At 39.9% G+C, this 16,159-nt stretch overlaps 1 protein-coding gene across 5 annotated transcripts in view; it reads right to left on the bottom strand.

Moving 5' to 3' along the window:
• Nucleotides 1-16,159, bottom strand: part of KATNBL1 (katanin regulatory subunit B1 like 1) — an 89,555-nt gene that overhangs the window by 56,451 nt on the left and 16,945 nt on the right. For 4 of the 5 annotated variants that reach the window (XM_078151310.1, XM_020997123.2, XM_078151309.1 and 1 more), the window contains exon 1: nucleotides 693-836. The exons of the other annotated variant lie outside the window; for it this stretch is intronic. The gene's annotated coding sequence lies outside the window, so the exon portion shown is untranslated. Of the gene's footprint in view, nucleotides 1-692; nucleotides 837-16,159 lie in introns of those variants that run through there. 5 annotated transcript variants of the gene reach the window in all.

Below are 16,159 nucleotides of genomic sequence, written 5' to 3'. Positions count from 1 at the left end.
AGAAAATACACAATGAGGGTTTTCAAAGGTCCAGTCAGCAAATTTTATGCAACTATTCCAAGTTTCTCTCTGGCAAAACAAAAGCTTAACTTAAAAAAAAACACAAGAAAAAAGAAAGTTGCCAAAGTGCCATCAGAGAAATTCAGTGTGTAGGCACAGGGCACTTGCAAAAGCAAGCTCACTGATCTTTAAAGGGCCAACCTCAAACACCTTTAGTCTTTCCCCTCCCGACGCACAAATGTTTGGGGTTGTTTTTTTTTTAAACACTCTGCAGATGTCAGCTCCACCCAAAGGATCAATTAATACGTGACAGCGGGTCTCGGTTTCTCCCCCGCTCCCCTGGCCAGGATGCTGCCCGGGGAGCGGCCCAGGCGCCTCGCCCCGGCCGCCCCAGGTCCCGGCCCCAGGGCAGCAGAGGCGGGTTCCTCAGGGGCACCGACCCCCGCCTTCCCCCCTCCCCCACCCCGCCCCCAGCCCAGAGGCCTGGAAAGCGCGCGGCCCCGCGCTCGCGCTCACGAGACGGAAGGGAGCCGGGAGCTGCGAGGGGGGCGGCGGCCTCTTCCCCGGCAGCACCGAGGAAGGAGGAGTCAGGCCCAGCAGGAGCGGCCCGGGGCTGGGCAGCAGAGGGCTCAGGAGGAGGCCTCCGCACCTGGCTGGGAGGAGGGGGCACTGAGGGGGGAGAGGTCACTTACCGGCGGCTCATGGTACGGCGGCGCCTCCTCAGATGCAGCTCCAACAGCCTAGAGCGTCTCCGCGAACCCCTGAGTGCGGCCCCCAGGCAACGCCATTCAAAAGCGGCCGCGCGGCCAGCTGGGATAGCGACTCGCCCCGCTCAGGCCCCGCCCCTCGATCGGAGAGGAAGGGAGGAGGAGCCCACATTTCCCAGGGCTCCCGCGCCTCACTTCCAGCTACATCGCCCCCTGGCAGCAATCTGTGCGCACTGCAGGCGCTTTGTTCCTTTGACTCTCCCAAGGGCTGGAACACTGGACCAATTGTACTCAATTCAATAAACATTTACCAAGCGCCTACGTTATACCTGGCCCTGTGCTAAGCTCTGGGCTAAAAAGAGGCAAAAAGCAGTCCCTGCCCTCAGGAGCTTACAATCAAATGGACCCTCTCATCCCTAAATTCCCTGTTCCAACCTTCGGATCTCCACACCACTATGATGATAATGCAACTGAATAGAACTTCTGTTCTATTGATACTCACAAGTTCTTCCCTATGCTCCATTTGTGGGAACGTTTTCCTCGAAGATTATAGGATCATCAGTTTAGAGTTGGAAGGGACTTTAAAATCTCTAGGCCAAACACCTCATTTTACAGATAAGGAAATGGAGGCTGAGAGGTTCAGTGATTTGTCCAGGGTTACACAGCTACTTAGCTGTAGTAAAAGGTGGGGTTTGAACCCAAGGAACTCCATCTTTACAGTGATGACCCTTAAGTAGAACTGACCCTAAACAAGATCCTGAAGCAAGCAGAAATTCTCTTTGATGTTCCTTCAACCTACATCGAGAACTCATAAAAAATTAACAGTATTTTAGTGCTAGAAGAGCTTGAAGATAGTCTGGTACACCAACTTCATCTTATAACTGAGGGAATTGAGGTCCAATAAGATAAAGTGACTTACTTAAGGCCCAGAAAATAATAATGAACTATCTATCAGGAGAAATATTTTGGGGTAAGGTGAACTTTCCTAAAGTCCCCAAAATCAAACCAGTTAAACCATTCAGCTTGCACCTAGGACCATCTTTACTTTCAAGAGGAGGTAATCTCAATGGGGAACAGAGGAGTAGAGAGTATAGGGATATAGACTGGGTTAATAGCTCCTGTCATCAAGTCATCTGCTGGGTTACTTTTGACAATTCATTCCAAGAATATCTCAGTGATCTCGGTATAAGAAAATGATCTCAAATGAGAATGCAACTTCACACCCTTACCCCAAAAGACATAAAACCCTGCACTAACTCATAGCTGGGAGAGACTTTTAAATTTATCTTTATATCCCCTAGCCTAGTACCTTGCACATTGTTGGAATTTGTTTAATTGAGTCAAAGTGAATTAAAATTGAGAGGACTGAAATTGGGAGATGGAAGGGGAAGATGATGAGTTCGGTTTTGGACACCAGTTAATCAAAGAGTATCTATTAAGCACCTAATATGTGAGAGACATTGTGGCATACCCTAGATACAATGATAAAAATGAAACAATCTCTGATCTTATGGAGTTTATGTTCTTTTGGGAGGACAGGCAACCTCTAAACACATAAACATATACAAAATAAACACAAAATAATTGTGGGGGAAGAGGAGAAGTACTAGCAACTGGGGGAGTCAAGTAGGTTCTTATCTTGAAAGAGCTGAGGTTTGAAGAAAATTAGAGATTTTAAAAGGCAGAAGTGAGGACAGAGTACATTCCAGGCATGGGCAGTAGCTTGTACAGAAGCATAGATATGCCACATGTAAGGAAAAACAAAAAGACCATTTTATTTGGATTGTAGAGTACATGAAGATAAGATTGGGGCCAGCTGGTAAGCAGCTTTAAATGATAAGCCTAAGAGTTTATATTTGATCCTAAAGACAAGAGGGAGCCACTGGGGTTTATTGAGTAGGGGAGAGACATAGACCAGTGCTTTAGGAAAAGTACTTTGACATCTGTGTGAAGGATAATAGATTAGAAAGGAGAAGATGTGAGAGAAGAGAGAGAGAGAGAGAGAGAGAGAGAGAGAGGGAGAGAGAGAGAGAGAGAGAGAGAGAGAGAGAGGACTAGAGAAAATGAACCAATTGGGACATAGTCCAGGCAAAAGGTGATGACAAGTTAGCATTATACTGGTGACTGTGTGAGTGGAGGGGGAAACGTGAGAAATGCTGTGAAGACAGCCCATAAAACATGGTATTTGGGCATGTGAGATGAGGAAGAAAGAGTTGGTGATGACCAGAAATTATGAACCTAGGAACCTTCCACAGAAATAGGGAAATTTAGAAAAGTAGTATATATGGGGGAGGAAAGAAAAGATAATTTCTGCTTTAGACATGAGTTTGAGAATCTACAGAACAACTATATGACATATTGAGTTTGAATGTGATGTAATGACATAAAAATTCAAAGAAGACAGGTGAAAATGTAGGTTTTGAGCTTAAAAAAGCTATCAGATGTAGAGCTTATATTTGGGAGTCATGCCCTAAAATAGTGAACAATAAAGAAATGTAAGTAGGTAAAAGAGAAGGTGCAGAGAGAAAAAGCACTCAGAAACAAGGGGGATACCCACACTTAAGAGGGCAGAAAGAGGAAAAGGAACAAGCAACAGTGACAGAGACAGATTAAGTAGAGAAAAAGGAGAGTCAGAAAACTAAGGAAGGAGGCATAGTCAACAAGCATGGAATCTGCATCAAGGCCAAGGAGAATGAGGAAAGAAACAGGTTATTTAATTCGGTGATTAGATGACCTTGGAAAGAACAGTTTCTTTAGAGTGGAGAGGTTGGAAGCCAGAATGAAGGGGGTTAAGGAGAAAGTCTGTCACCATCATTAAAAAACAAGATTTCATCCTGACAGTGTTCTAGTGTTCATGCATTGTAAGTCAGGTCACCAGAGATATTTGTGTTTTGCCAAGTTTTAAAATAGTCCTACATGAAAATGTTTATTAGACCAACATTCAGCTACCTTATCATCTGGTATCTCAATTATAAAGTACTATATAGCCCTGACTACTCAGAACCAAAAACAAACAACAAAACAAAACAAACAAAACCAAACCCTGATTCCTTAGAAGGAACTGGCTGTGAGATCAAAGCTATTATTAAAGATTGTGTTTAAGTTTTGGACAACCTGCTTAAGAAATTTTTCTAATCTCTCTTTGTTTGGGGCAGATTTGCTCTTGCCACAACTAAAGTATATGAGTTATCTCTAAGGCCTTCCTAAGGTACACTGTTTATAAATGAGATTTATTATCAGTCCCTTTGGCACTGACCTACACAGACTAAAAGTTGTGGCTATATCTTGAAGCTTTGGAGAATGTGGTGGATGTGGAGAGTTCACTTAGAGAGGATTATCATCCCTCTGAGCTCAGAAAGGCACACAAAGGTGCTGCTTAAATTCCTAACCATCCTTTAAAGCCTGGTCCAAGTGAGAAATCAGCAAAGATGGCAAAGTAAGAGGAAGCGGTACAGCCTACCCCTCCCCTAAAGCTACTCCAACAGGCACCTAGACATAGTGCCAAACTGAGTAGTGATCAGGAAATCTAAACAGAAAACAGAATAAGTCATTTTTCCAGCTCAGTTCATAATAAGGAGACAGAGATCTATGGGCCTTAGGGATGAAGTCTAGACAGGAAGGTGCCGTGCAGAACCTTCCAGCCCCAAAACTAAACTAAAAGCCTAAACTGGTGGTCTACTAGAGCAAGAAGCAGTTGGGTTAAAGCAGAAACTAGCCTGAGGGCTGTGTAGGGAACAGAAACAGAAACAGGAACAAACTGGCAGCTCTAGACAGGAGCCCAGGGAGGGGTGACCTATGCTGCATACAATGGCAAGGAGGGGTCATAGGCCTAAGGACATGTCCTTAGGCTAGAAGCAGATAAAAGAAGCAAGTGGCTCTGATCTTAGAGACTTAGATTCATCTCCTGCCCTGGTTTATCTACAGCTGAGAAGTGCAAAGAGCTCAGACTAAGAGAAGGCCTGAAGCCATGTTATTTTGAGCCTCTGTAGCCTTTAGGGGATGGGGCCAGTAGCATTCTATTAGAGGTCCAACCAGGGTTATATCTACAGCCATGTCATCCAGACCTAAATCTGAAACAGAAGATCTCAAAGCTCACACCAGGAGGGCAGTATTCAGACTTTACCCTAGATTAAACTGCTTAGGGTACACTGGAAGTTTACAGGTCCCCTTGAGCCACCCTTGAGATCTTTGAGGAATGAAACATTCAGTAGCTAGAGAAAGCAGCACCAGGATCCCAGGGAATACAGATAAGGATGAAACAAGGCCCAGATGTTCCCTAAAGAAATACAAAGAAACTGGACCTGACACAAAGTCCCACTTTGGGAAGTAAAACTGGAAAAATGAGTATACATAAAAAGTCTCTGACAATAAAGAGCTGTGATGGAAATTAGGACTCCAAAAACACAATTCCAAAAGAAGAAAATGATTCCAAAATATGCACATGCAAAGCCTCAAAGAAAAACATATCTTAGACACAAGGTCAACTAGAATTCCTAGAATAAGTGAAGGGAAAGGGTTTGTTTGTCTTTTTTAAAGAGTTTCAATGATTTTATAAATGAAATGAGAATACTTGAGGAAAAAACTGGAAAATAAATGAAAGTTTCAGAGGAAAGAAGAATTAATAAAAGTGTAAGAGGTTAAAAAAAATCTTAGCTGAGTAACAGACTCCTTAAAAATTAGAATGGATCAAGGATATGAACAGACAGTTCTCAGATGAAGAAATTAAAGCCATCTACAATCGTATGAAAAAATGCTGTAAATCACTATTGATTAGAGAAATGCAAATCAAAACAACTCTGAGGTACCACATCACACCTATCAGATTGGCCAACATGACAGAATAGGAAAATGATAAATGTTGGAGAAGATATGGGAAAATTGGAACAGTAATGCATTGTTGGTGGAGTTGTGAAATGGTCCAACCATTCTGGAGAGCAATTTGGAACTATGCTGAAAGGGCTACAAAAATGTGCATACTCTTTGACCCAGCAATAGCACTTCTAAGGCTATATCCCAAAGAGATCATACAAATGGGAAAAGGACCCACATGTAGAAAAATATTTATAGCAGCTCTTTTTGTGGTGGCAAAGAATTGGAAATTGAGGGAATGCCCATCAATTGGGGAATGGCTGAATAAGTTGTGGGATATGAATGTAATGGAATACTATCGTGCTATAAGAAATGATGAGCAGAGGGGCTGCTAGGTGGTACAGTGGATAGAGTTCTGGCCTTGGAGTCAGGAGGACCTGAGTTCAAATCTGACTGCAGACACTTGACATTTACTAGCTGTGTGACCCTGGGCAAGTCACTTAACCCTGATTGCCTCACCAAAAAAAAAAAAAAAGAAATGATGAGCAGGTGAACTTTAGAAAAATCCAGAAAGACTTGTATGGACTGATGCTGAGTGAAGTGAGAAGAACCAGGAGAATGTTGTGCATAGAAAGAGATACATTGTGCAATACTAACATTGACAGATTTAGCACTTCTCAGCAATGCAAGGATCTATATCTCCAAACGTCCCATGATGGAAAATGCTATCCACATCCAAAGAAAGAACTATGGAGTTTGAATGCAGATCAAAGCTTACTATTTGCTATTTTTTTCTTCTGTTTTGTTTTGTCTCCTCTTTCTGGTGGTCCCTCCTATTGGTTTTAATTCCTCCTTACAACATCACTAGTGTGAAACTATATTTAATAAGAATGTATATGTATATAGCCTATATCAGATTGCAAGCCATCTTGGGGAGGAAGGAGGGGAGGGAGAGGGAGAAAAATTTAAAACTCAAAAGCTTATGGAAGTGATTATTGATAAATCAAAATAAATTAATAAAAAAAACTTTAAAAATTTAAAAATAATTTTTAAAAATTAGAATGGATCAAGCAGAAGTTAACTCTATGAAACAAGAAATATTAAAACAAAGTCAGAAGACTGAAAAAAAGAGAAGAAATTGTAAGGTGTCACATAAAAAACAACTGACCTAGAAAACAGATCAAGGAAAATTAATTTTAGAATCACTGCACTGTCTGAATGCCAGAACCAAAAACACACAAACAAACAAATAAAACAAAACCAAAAAGAGTCTGGATATCACATTTTTTAAAATTGGGAAAAGTAAAAAAATAGAAAGAATTTATCATTCATATCCTGAAAGAGATCCCAAAATAAATGCTTCCAGGAAAGTTATAGGCAAATGCAGAACTCCCTGGGAAAAAATGAAATACTTCAAGTAACCAACCAGAATGAAAGAGTTTGGGTACTGAGACAACACAGTCAGGATCACACAAGATTTAGCAGTTACTACAGTACAGGATTGGAAAGATTGGAATATGATATTCCAAAAGCCAAAGACTTGGCAATTCAGAGCTCACTGTTAACTTTGAAGTGAGCAATTTTAGTTGAGTGATAAGGTCAGAAGCCATAATGAAAGAGATTAAGGAGTGAAAGGAGAGAAAGTAAAAGCAGTAAGAATAGATAGATGTTTCAAAAAATTTGGCTAAGGGTTCAGATTTTACAATCTAGCCAATAGCTCACAGATGCTCAGATTCCTTAAGAATCTGGCTAATATGGTGGATCTTTAATAAACCTAGCATTTGGCTGAAAAAAAAAGTTTGGCTAAGAAAGAAGAGGTATAGGATGAATACTTGAGAAAGTAGCATCTAGTTAAGTTTTGGTTTTGTTTTTGTTTTTTTAAGAATGGAAAAGATTTGTGCATATTTGAATGCAGTAAAGAAGGAACCAGTTGATAGGAAGAAGTTAAAAGATTCTACTGAGAGGGGGATTGTTAAGAATGTAATCTGCTAAGAAAATGGGTGGGATTCAATGAAGTGCAAAGAGTCCCTGCCCTCAAGGAATTTATATTCTGAGAGCCAAAGGATGATAATTTACTTGAATTGAATCAAACTGAATTGAGTAGTCACTCCTTTTTGTGTCTAATACAGTGGACCAAGCAGCACAGAGAGAGAGAGAAGAAAAAAATGACAATAAAATGAGGATATAGAACCCTTGACTTTTTAAGAAACTGGTATGTTGGAAAGTTACTTAACCTTTATTTGATTTACACAATTCCCTAATACCCACTATTCTGCTACTATATGTATTGGTGAAGTATATGCATATGTTATCTCATTTGATACTTACAATAACTTTGTGGAAGCAGATAGGTGGTGCAATGGATAGAGTGCTGAGCCAGGAGTCAGGAAGACTTGAGCTCAAATCCAGCCTTTGACAGTTACTAGCTATATGACCCCGGCAAATCACTTGACCTCTGTTTTCCTCAGTTTCCTCAAATATAAAATAGGAATAATAACAGCACCTACCTTGCAGCATTGTCATATCAAATGTAATATTTGTAAAACATTAAGCACAGTGCCTGGCACATATTAGGTGCTATATAAATGCTTATTCCCTCCTCCCTCTTATTCTATAGGTATTATTCTCCCTATTTTATAGATGAGGGAACTGGGGCTCAGAGATTTTAAGTAATTTGTCATAGTTGTGCAGTTAAGAAGTGTTGGAGTAGAATTTAAACCCATTTCCCTTGTGATTCAGTCTTACATTCCTTCCATTAGATCATCCTGCCATCATGGAGGATCTCACTTTTATTTCCCACTCCAACCCAGGTCCTTGTACCCAGGATACTAAAAGAGTGGGATTGAATAACCACTTTGAGCCATTATAGAAGACTACAGGAGCTGCTTTGATGTATAGAAAAGGCAATGCAATCCTTTAATAACATTCATAAGATCCAGACCTAAGAAGAAAATGGTAGAGAATGGCAAATAGGAACATCTCATTTCCATATGTGGCACCCCCACTGGAGGTACTCCCCTAAAATAGTGCTACCACTGGCAGGTTGGATCCCCAGAAGGGCAACTGATACCTCACATTCTCACCCTGAGTAGCTATACTCCTAATACTTTAACTCACAATCTTTCACTTATGTGTTACCCACTGAGAACCAGCCATTGACCCAATTACTTTTTAGCCGAGTCATTTACACAAATGTATAGCAAGAACAGTAGTTACATAACATCTTCTCCAAACCCTGGGATGCACTGTGGTATGAGCAACAGCCTAAACCCCTTCCCCATGTAAATTTAGTTTTGTTGACCAGTGGTTCAGTTGTGTTGGACTCTTTGTGGTCCCATTAGGGTTTTCTTGGCAAAGATACTGGAGTGGTTTGCTGTTTCCTTCACCAGTTCATTTTATAGATGAAGAAACTAAGGCAAATAGGGTTAAGTGAATTGCTCAGGGTCACACTGCTACTAAGCGTCTGAGGCCAGATTTTAGCTCAGGTCTTCCTGACTCCCTTGACATTCTATCCACTGTACCACCTAGCTGCACTGTAATGAAAAACTACTGTGCTATAAGAAATGACCACCAGGAAGATTTCAGGAAAACCCAGGAAGACTTATATGAACTGATGCAAAATGAAGTGAGCAGAACCAGGAGAACATTGTACATAGTAACAGCAATATTGTAATGATGATCAGCTGTGAAAGACTTAGCTACTCTGATCAATACAATGACCCAAGACAATTCCCAAGGATCCATTATGAAAAATACTATCTACCTCTAGAGAAATCTGAAGAACTCTGAGTGCATATTGAAGCATACTTTTTCCACTTGCTCTATGTTTCTTTCTTTTTTGCAACATGGCTAATATATTTTGCACGACTTCATATATATAGATATAGATATAGATATATATGATATCAAATTGTTTGCCTTCTCAAAGGGTGGGGGAGGGGCAGGAAGGAGGGAGAGAATTTGGAATGCAAAAAAAAAATTTAATTAATGTTAAAAATATATAAATAATTTTTAAAATCCTTGAAACTTGATTGGCACAAAGGACTAAAATCTCATGCTATTGCTATCACTTCCCAGTCCCCTGAATGCAAAGCAGCCAGGAGGAGCTCCAAGTGTGCTCTGCTTGGCAGGAAGGCAACTCAGAGTCAAGAGAGCTTCACTCAGCAGAATCAACTTAAGATGACCTTTGTTAAATATTCTCCTGCTATGAAAAAATAAATCCCCTTTTGTCAGCTGTTGAATGACCATACTTGTCTCATTTTGTTCCAACAGGAGACTGGCCTGAGTCAATCACAGCCAAAGCGTGCACTCTCTTCTAATTATATGGGAAGGGGAGAGGCGCAACGAGAGGGAAGAATAGGCACAAACTTTAGATATAGTAGTAACAAGGTACACTCTTAGAGAGCCCTTGTGTCCAAAGCAGGTCATGACTTTGGATCTTCAGAGCCTCAGCAGTACTCTTACCAGAGTACTCACAAAGTTCACTGAAATAGCAAGTCAGTGATCACTCCACTGCTAGGCTAGACTGGCACAGAGCATGGCATCCCTGCTGAGTCTCTCAGAGGCCTCTTTTGTCACTGGTAAAAATATGAGGTTGTAATAGATGACCTCTAACATCTCTTCCAGTTGTAGACCCTATAACCTATTTAATACAGTTAAGTGCTGTATCCCACCAGGACAGGGACTGGGCCTTATTTATCTTTTTACCACCCCAGTGCCTCATATAGCTTTCCACATAGTAGGTACTTAATAAATATGTTGAATTATTTTTTTCTAGACTGGACCCAGCCCAAGGAGGGAGCTATTCTTATGTAGTTATGTGACTGTCTTTATGACTCACTATATAGTTGTCGTTCTTATCCTTTGATTTGATCTGTGGGAATGATGCCCTCCTCCCTTGATTCTGCCAAGTAAATGCTTAAGGGAAGCAACATAATGGGACCATAGATCATGTGAACCAGTGAAATAATTACATAGCTCAGTGCTAATGACAAAAGATAATTGTCAGGGTGGAATGGTGTTACTAACCACTTGTAGGTCATACCACCAACGTCTTCTCCAGGGAACATACCTCCAGCCCAAGTCACTGCTGGCTAAGGGGGAGGCACAATGACATGGCAGCCCATGAACCAGAATTGAGTAAATCACAATTTAACGTGGAAATGAGTCAGAGATCCAGTAAATGGAGACCTTTTTCCTGAACTGAAAAAGAGAAAGAAATGAAAGCTCAGCAGGAATGGGGGGCAAAGAGATTTCTTTCCCTGTTTAGATTCTACCTACCAACACTGTTTACTAGGCTGTATATTGAAGACATAGACAGTACAGTATAATTAAACCAGGTTAACAAAAGAATATGAATGATACCACGTACACAGACAACACATAAACTGGAGGATCTGCAATAGAAGCCCACTGACTTGAAGCAGGAAAAAGTCATAGGAGACTAGGATATAGTGGTAGAACTTGTTTGACCAGGGACAGTGTCCAAGTAGAATCAGTATAGGGACCTTTTAGATTGCATTGACTAAAAATATTGGTTATTTCTGCAAAAGGCTTTTCCTAGAAAGTACCTGTCCATGCAATTTTTCCATTTGTTTATACAAAAACAATTTTTGTTTGAGTGGCTATTTCATTGGCTTGTATTCCTTATCCAAATGTATCAGTCTAAAGGCTATATAATAATGTATTAGAAATAGTTTCATAGCCTTTCCTAAACCAAACAATATATAAAAACTCAACTAGTAGAAAGAGAGGGTATGAACTAAGTGAGAAATGCTTCGTAGCAATACTTTGCAATCTTCAAGCTATCTGTTCATTTGTTTATGTATTTACTTAAAATGACACATTTAGTGGAGAGGAAGCTTGGTATAGTGGGTAGAGTGCCATGCTTGGAATCTAGGAGGATCCAGGCTTTGACACATTCTAGCTGGGAAAACATAAACAGTCACTAACCATCTCAGTGCCCAAGGGAACCCTCTTAAACTATAAGTTGCAAATTAATTTCTGATCTGTGGCCATTTCCTTGGGTGGTACATTCCTCTCAGAATTTCCATTTTAAGGAAAGCTTCCAGGCCAGCCATGTCTTCATTTTTCTCGTGGCTCCACTCCTGACTCTCCAGACTTTCTACACCCTGCCACAGCAGATTTCTTAAGTGATGTCCAGTCAAAAAGCATTTATTAAGCACAAGGCATTGTGTTAAACACTAAGAATACAAATTTGTCGTTGTTCAGTCTTTTTTTTTTTTCAGTTGTGTCTGACTCTTTGTGACCCCTTTAGGGGTTTTCTTGGCAAAGGTACTGGAATGGTTTGCCATTTCCTTCTTCAGCTCATTTTACAGACGAGGAAACTAAGGGAAAGAGGGTTAAACGACTTGCCAGGGTCACACAACTAGTAAGTATCTGAGGCCAGATTTGAACTTAGGAAGATAAGTCTTCCTGACTCCAGGCCCTGTACTCTATTCACTGTGCCAACCAGAGGAATACAAATGTAAGAGGAAAAAAAAAAGATAGTCCCTGTTCTCAATAAGCTTATATTTTAATAAGGAAGACAATATACAAAAGGAAGCTGAAAAGCTGAAGAAGTGGGAAAAGATGAAGTATGAGGGCATGGCAGAAAAAGACTAGAGGGTCTCTAGCCAATTGATGATGATAAACTGACATTTCTGACTATGTGTCAGGCACTGTGTTAAGCACTGTACAATTATTATCTCATTTGATCCTAAAAAACAACTCTGGATGGTAAGTACTATCATTATCTCCATTTTACAGATGAGAAACTGAGGCAAACAGAGGTTAAGTGACTTGTCCAGAAAGGAGTGCAGCCTTTAGAGGAATGAAGACATGTAGCCTGGGTACCTCCTTAAAATGAAAGTTCTGAGAAGAACCATCCAATCAGAGGGAGAGGCTGCTAGGGCAGAAGGTACTTCTACTGTGAGAAGTCCAGGGATAAAATGAAACTTCCAGGCTGAAGAGGATTTGGGTGAATAGCACAGAAAGTCCTGAGTCAGGAGTACAGACTGGAGTGGAATGAAGGAAGTTCACTCTAGAAGTTTATTCTATCCTACAGCCTTCTTACCCTGAAAGTTCAGTCCACCCCCATAGCCCTTTCCTTTAATAGGGAGGTTCTTCCCAGAACTTCCATTATAAGGAGAACAACCAGCCATGTCTTCATTCTTTTCTCAGCTCCACTCCTGAGTCTCCCAACTTTCTCCAATTCAGCTTCCTTTTACATTTTATCGTATCCCATTAGAATGTAAGCACCTTGAGGGCAGAAATTGTCTTTCTTTTGGCTCATATTTGTATCTCCAGAACTTGGCATAATGCCTGGCACATAGTAAGCATTTAATAAATGATTATTGACTTGTTATTGCACAGTTATAGAATTTTCTATACTGATGAAATTAGAAGTGAGTTCCATATTTGGGTTGGTATTTTTGTTTGAGGCCAAGAACAGAATAAGAGAAGCAACCTTCATTTATAAGTAACAATTCTTTATTATCTTCATTTTCCAACATAGTTTATATACTAGGCCCAAAAGAAATAATAAATATTAGTTTCTTTCTCTATTGGATTAACTTATATTTAAGTAATTTTTTTGCTTATCTCTTAAAATAATTAGATGCCCTAGATTTATTTCCAGGCTTCTTGAAATTTTTCTCCAGTTTTTTTTCTCAAAAGATACAAGTTAGTGTGAAAATTCTTAAATGAATAAACAGAAACTATCAACAATCATATGAAAAAAATACTCCAAGTCACTAATAATAAGAGAAAATCAAGTTAAAATGACTCTGATGTTCTACATTATACCCATGAATTTAGCAATGAATATTAAAAAGGAAAATAGCAATTGCTGAAGAATAAACAAATTGGTGTATTGTTAATGGGGCTATAAACTGGTTCAACCATTCTGGAAATAATTTGGAACCATGCCCCCAAAGTCACTAAAGTATACATACCCTTTTCCCATTGATATTACTACTAAGTATTTGCCCTAAAGAGGTAAAGGACAGAGGGTACACATGTACCTATATATACAGAAATATTTTAGGTGCACTTTCAGTTGTAGTAAAGAACTGGAAACAAAATAGATATCCATCAATTGGGGAATAGCTGAACAAGCTGTGGTATATGCATGTAAAGGAATTTTATTGTGCCATAGGGGAAAGTGGAAAAGGAATAAACATTTATATAGCATTAACTACATTGTAAGCACTGTCTTAAATACAAATATTACCTCATTTGATTCTCACAACAATGCTGCCATAGTTATTATCCCAATTTTACAATCGAGAAAACTGAGGCAAATAGAGGTTAAATGACTTGCCCAGGGTTACACAGCTAGTAAATACTGATCTTCCTGATTCCAGGGCCCAGTACTCTAGCCATTGCACCACCTAGCTTCTATAAGAAATCAAGAATATGTTGGAGAGATTTGTATGAACTGATGCACAGTAAAGTTAACAGAATCAGGAGAGTAATTTGTGCCACAAACACAACAATAACGTTAATAGAAACAACCCAGAAAGACCTCAGATCTTTGACCAAAGTATTAAACAATCAAGACCACAAAAGACAGATGAAACATACTTTCTACCCTTTTATCTAGAACAGGTGTCTGCAAACTACAGCCTACAGGCCAAATCCTATCCATGCCTATTTTTTATAGCCCTTGAACTAAGAATGGTTTTTATGTTTTTAAATAAAGTTTTATTGCATTTGAAAATGTAAAAATCATTCTTAGCTATCAGGCAATACAAAAACAAGTGGCAGCTAGAGTTGGCCCTCAGGCTGTAATTTGTTGACACCCTGGACTAGAAGTACAGAGCTAGACAGATATTTCTAGACATGGCCAAGCTATTGATTTGTTTTACCTGAATATTCATATTTCTTATAAGGGGCTGCATCTGCTGGAGAGAGGGGAAGATGGTTTGGAGGACAGTAATAGACATAGGAAAAAAAAAAGAAAAAAGTTATGATATTTCATCCATTGAAATGAATTAATTAAATTTAACTGTTATAACTTGAGCTTTTCTGAGCATGCCCAGTTTTAACATGGAGCTGGCCTTGAGGGGCCTTTGAGCATACCCAGTTTGTCTAATGGGGAGCACCCCCTACCATGTGGATGAGGTAGCCTCCTTTGATTGGCTGTGTCATCAAAAATGGTGAAATTGAGCCACATGATCTCTTTTACACCATTTTTTCCACTGTGCTCTTTTCGTTGACTGTGCCCAGCATGGAGACCATGAACTGAACAAGTGAGAGGGTAAGGACAGTCCTTCCCTGACTTATTTCTCTTTTACTTCAGCTCTGAGAAATGAGTCTGATGATGTTTATGTTTTGTGTTGTTTGTCCTCAGTTTCAGTTGCTGGAGGTAATCCCTGTGTAGAATGGGAGTTTGAGCCATGAGGACCTTAGAGCCAGAACTGCAGGAAGAGTAGTACAACCAGCCAGCCAGCTAACCTACCAGGCTGAAAGCCCTAAGAAGCCAGGGTGAGCTCAAGAAAGGTTTTAAACTTGGAACTGGGAATGTGCTCTATGGGAACAGAGCTAAACTGTGAACCCAATCCACTTTCCCTGCCCAGGGACTGAGGTGGTATAAGAAGGAAAGAAAATATGCTTCCCCCACATTTAGGGGCAGTAAATTTGTATATTTTAAAATTTATTTTTGGAAGCAAATATTCTTTTGTAAAAAGTTCCTGTGTTATACTGTAAAACCTAACTAAACAAGCTTGGGTGGTTGTTTGATGTTTAATAATAAGTTTTCAATAGCTAGGTAGATAGATAAATTTATTAGGCACTTAACTATATGCTAATAAATAAGCAAAACATGTAATTTTAGGATATATAAAAGCTGAGCTTTTAAAAAAGCAGATCAGTTTAAGAACCTGAATAATACAGTGGAAAAGAGCACAGAATTAAGAGGAAAAAAAAAAGAAATGAATTCTAATCTCAGGTGCACTATTTATTTATTAGCTGTGCAATCTTTATCAGCTTGCTTTTCCCCTCAGGATCTTATCTATAAAATAAGAAGCTCAATTAGATTATTTCTATGAATCAATTGTGGTGGTACAATAGATAGATTGCAGAGCCTAGAGTCGGGAAGACTTGAGTTCAAATTTAGCCTCAGACATTTATTAGCTGTGTGACCCTGGGCAAGTCGCTTAACCCTGTTTACCTTAAATTCCTCATCTGTAAAATGAGCTGGAAAAGGAAATGGCAAACCACTTCAGTGCTTGTGCTGGGAAAAGTCCAAATGGGGTCACAAAGAGTCAGACATGACTGACAGGACTGAACACAACAATGAATCAATCATTCATAGCATTTAGTCATTGTATAGCAGGGATTGCATTGGAGTACTTTTCATGGAGCTGGACATGATCACTTTGGCTCCTTGCTAAAGGGCATGAATGGCCAAAAGCTCCTGGTTGGTCTCTTATCCCTATCACTGGGTAGGGAATGAGAGGCTGTGCCAAAAAAAAAAGTATTGGTAATGTAATGGGAGGAGCTTCCCATTTTTGTAGGCTATAAGGAGCAAGGAGAGAGTTTCTGGTCGCGTTCAAGAAAGCCTCTGTTGGGACACATCCATAGCCAGCTCTCTTTGGACTTTTCTTCCCCCACCCCATGCCCCCTAACTCTATCCCAGC

Source organism: Phascolarctos cinereus, unplaced genomic scaffold (genome assembly GCF_003287225.1).
Source record: "Phascolarctos cinereus isolate Bilbo 61053 unplaced genomic scaffold, phaCin_HiC Scaffold_3;HRSCAF=262, whole genome shotgun sequence".
NCBI lineage: Eukaryota > Metazoa > Chordata > Mammalia > Diprotodontia > Phascolarctidae > Phascolarctos > Phascolarctos cinereus.
This window is presented reverse-complemented; position numbering and strand designations above follow the sequence as displayed.